This window comes from Sapajus apella, unplaced genomic scaffold (assembly GCF_009761245.1).
Source record: "Sapajus apella isolate SASKATOON/1434 unplaced genomic scaffold, GSC_monkey_1.0 scaffold114, whole genome shotgun sequence".
Classification (NCBI taxonomy): domain Eukaryota; kingdom Metazoa; phylum Chordata; class Mammalia; order Primates; family Cebidae; genus Sapajus; species Sapajus apella.
The window spans coordinates 2,371,157-2,375,636 of record NW_022437054.1 but is presented as its reverse complement, the minus strand read 5'-3'; positions in this window follow the sequence as shown (position 1 = coordinate 2,375,636).

Below are 4,480 nucleotides of genomic sequence, written 5' to 3'. Positions count from 1 at the left end.
AATCCTCTTCACTCTATGAGTCAGATATTATAATCCCTGTTTTGTGATGAGCACAATGGTGAGCACATGGCTTGAGGATCATACCCAAGTCACACAGCTGTGAGTGCAGCCAGGGTCCTCCCCCCCCCCCCCCCATGGTGGCATCTTCACTCCTGGGCACCTCATTCCCACCCACCAAGTGCTGACTACATTACAGGAGAGCATGGCACATGGCTTTGGGGGATTTGGGAAACAATCTCAATTCGTAATGGGATATCGATCACCAAAAAGTAGTCAGTGTGATGTAAATAAGAACATGAGATTTGGAGATAGCCAGACGAATGTGGGTTCTCATCTGAGCTCCAGCACTGACCTGGGAACCACACTTTTCCTGTCACAAAATGCAGGTAGAATGCTAACGTCACCTGGCTGTTTAGAGTATATAAGGCTCCTAGCTAGGCAGATTAGCCAGTTCCAAGAGATACTTGCTCTCCTCTCTGTCTTAGGTAAAAATCAGGTTGGTCCAACATCTTGCCCTGTGGTGCGTGGAGATGCTGAAGTCTGCACTCAGGCCCTCCCTTCCTTGCTGGCCAGGCCATGGTTTGTGTTTCTGAAACTAATTCTTTCTCTGACTAGCACTGTTGCTGCTGACTCTTACACTGCATGTTCAGGTCATAGCTTGTTCCACAAGAAGAATTCAGTCCTCTTCTTGCACTAGCTAAGTGAAATGCAAAGTCAAGGCATTACTTCCTCTCAAAAAAAAAAAAAAAGGGAACTTGAAAAACAAAAAAGAAAACACATTAAAAAAACTCAAATTAGAACAGGGAATGGAAACTCATTTTCCAGTTTTGGAAACTGCTTCATCATTTTGACACTAAATTTAGAAATGAACTCAACTTTGGGGCATGTAAGATCTCAGATCTCTAGCACTGCAGAGAGTGAGTGGCTGCATTGTGCCCAGATAGCAATATAAGTAATAATTGCAATCACAGGCTTTGGACTCAGAGACTCCAAGGAGGCTTATTCACTGTAGGACCCTCGACAGGTTGCTTAATATGTGTATACTTCAGTTTCCTCACCTATAAGACGGAAATTAGAATAATGCCACCTCATCCAATTGCAGTTAGAATGAAAAGAAATGATACCTAAAGAAATCTTAACCCACTGAAAACTCTCAAAAAAAAAAAAAAGCAATCTGCTGAATTATCATTACTAATGAGATTTTGCTTAGTTAAAATGCCTCTTTTAGAGCACATTTTCTTGATTTATGTAGGCATTACCATAGTCATCCTAGGCAAAGCCACAAGAAAAACAAGGACCTAAAAATAGAAGTTATTGGTCTCCCCTTTTAAACATTCCTAGTTAAGAACCTTAAAATGCTATTTTAACTTAAAAAAAAAACAAAACAAAAACTTTATTCTTTCCACCTTTTCTTCTCTTTCCACTTTTCCTTCCCGTCTCTCAACTGAAAAGTCTAACTGGCTGCTAAGGATGCCTGTGAAGGTTTGACAAAAGAACAGGATATTGACAGGATATTGACATGATATGAAATCTGGCAGACACCAGCTTGATCATTTGAAAAATGTTGGTGTCAGAGAAGTGGCTCAGGGTGATATAGCCTGCCCTGAAAAGAATACAGCGTAATTTCTGATGTAGTCCTGCCAAGACGTGTGTGGACTGAGTCTAGTCGTAAGATAACATCAGAGGGGCCCAGGTGTATGTCATTTTACACTCTGAAAGGCTTGTACCTTTTAAGGCTCTAAAGAACACTGTTATGGGCTGAATCATGTCTCCCTCAAAATTTATATGTTGAAGTCCAACCCTCAGTGCCTCAAAATGTAACTATAATTCAGAGATAGTTTCTTTAAAGGAGCAATTAAGTTAAAATTTTAAAAAATTAAAATCAAGCCATTGATGTGGGCCCTAATCTGACATAACTGGTGATTTTATAAGACGAGGAGATGAAGACACAGACACATGCAGAGGGAAGACCACATGAAGACACATGGAAGCCAAGGAGAGAGGCCTCAGAAGAAACCAACGCTGCTGACACCTTGAACTTGGACTTCTGTTCTTCAGAACTGTGAGACAATGTATTTCTGTTGTTTAAGTCACCCAGGCTTCACTATGGCCGCCAGAACAAACCAATACAGACATGAACTAGACGGAAAGACTGAGAAACTGTTCCAGATGGAAGGAAACCAATGAGATGTGATAGCTCAGGGCCACACATGATTCTGATCTTGAACCGAAAAGGAAAAAAGGAAATACATTCTTGGGACAGTTAGTGAAATGCGAATGGGGTCTGAGGCCCAGATGATGCTGAACTGATATCAACGTCCTGGTTGGGAGGGTTGTGTGGTGGTTACATAGGAGAGGGCGTAGCTTTAGAGAGGTGCACGCAAAAGTATTTAGGGATGATGGGCATCGAATCCAAAAGCAAATATGTCTGTATAGAAAGACAAAAGCTGGTGGAGTGAATGTGGTAAAATGCTGCCAACCAGGCCAGGGAATACTTTTCTTTGTACTCTTTGTGAAGCTTTTGCGTAAACTTGAAACTGCTTTTTTTTTTAAGTTGAAAATGATGTCTTGGGAAGCCTTGTGCACTGTTGGTAGGAATGCAAAAATATACAGCCACTAGGGAAAACAGTGTAGTGATTCCTCAAAAAAATAAACATAGAATACCATAGGGTCTTCTGGATATATACACAGAAGAACTGAAAGCAGACACTCTAACAAATATTGAAAGTGTTTGCTTTCACACTCATGTTCACTGCCACATTATTCACAATGGCCAAAAGGTGGAAGCAACCCGGGTGTCCATCAATGGATGAATGGATACACAAATGTGCTGTAAATAGACAATGGGATATTATTCCACCTTAAAAAGAAAGGAACTTCTGACACATGTTACAACATGAGTGAACCTTGAGAGCACTGTGGTAAAGTAAATGAGTCAGACAGAAAAGGACGAATATTGCAGGATCCCACTAATAAGATGTGCCTAAAATAGTCGAATTCATAGAGACAAAGTAAAGACCATTCCTAACTTAAGATGGTTTGACTTATGGTTTTTTTGACTTTACAGTGGTGAAAAATCAATATGCATTCAGTAGTAACTGTACTTTGAGTACCCATATGATATAGTTTGGCTGTGTCCCCACCCAAATCTCACCGTGAATTGTAATAATCTTTACATGTCGAGGGTGGAGATAACTGAATCATGGGGCAATTTCCCCCATACTGTTCTCATGGTTGTGAATAAGTCTCATGAGATCTGATGGCTTTATAAATGGGAGTTCCCCTGTACAAGCTCTGTCTTGCCTGCCACCATGTAAAACGTGACTTTGCTCCTCCTTTGCCTCCTGCCATGATTGTGAGGCCTCCACAGCCATCTGGATCTGAGTCAATTAAACCTCTTTATAATAATTACCCAGTCTCCCATATGTCTGTATTAGCAGCTTGAGAACAGAGTAATACAACATAGAACCATTCTGAGCATTTACTGAGCACTTACTATTATAGCTTTTCACTTTCAGTACAGTATTTAATACATTACATGAGATATTCTGTACTTTATTACAAAATAAGCTTGTATTAGGTGATTTTTCCCAACTGTAGGGTAATGTAAGTGTTCTGAGCACGTCTGAGGTAGGCTGGGCTAAGCTCTGATGTTCAGTAGGTTAGGGGCATGGAATGCATTTTCAACTAGTTTCAACTTTCATGGATTTATCTGGACCTAACCCCATCATAAGTCAAGGAGCATCTGCAGAGTGGTGGTTTTCAGGAGCTAGGGGAAGGGGAATGGAAAAATGTCATTTAATGACTGTGAAGCTACAGTTTTATAAGATGAAAAGTGTTCTGGAGTGTGGCTGCACAATGGCATGGATGTTCTAACACTGCTGAACTGGACACATAGAAATGACCAAGACAGTAAATGTTGTTATGTGTATTTTCACCCCAACTAAAAATTATTTTTAAATATCTTGGCTATTATTTATCTCTCTCTCTATATATATATATATCTTTTTTTTTTTTTTTTTATTTTTTTTTTTTTGCTAGCATATAAATCTCTTGGAGGCAGAAAACGTATCTGAAATTTACGGCGTGTTTCAGAACCAACGGCCAGGGCGCAGTATCGAGTTCCTGCAGCAGGGAACCCCTCCAGTGAACGTAGACCTGGAAAATTAGATTGCCCTATTCATTCCTCTGAATATCCCCAGCATCGATCGCCATGCTCTTTATTAAGTAAGTGCTCAGTAAACGTTCGTGGTGATGCTAAGGGCCCGAGGGTCTTTAACCCTTTCTCCCCCTGCAAGCACAGCCCTCAGGGGACCCTAAACGCTGGCTACGCTGCCATTCTGCCGCCTGGGCTGCGTCTGCGGAATCGCTCCTGAGGAAGTTGTCTAGACTTTGATTAGAAACCAAAGCTCCCATTTTTCATCTGCCGTTTACTTTACTTTTTTTTTTTTTTTTTTTTTTTTTTTTTTTTTTTTTTTTT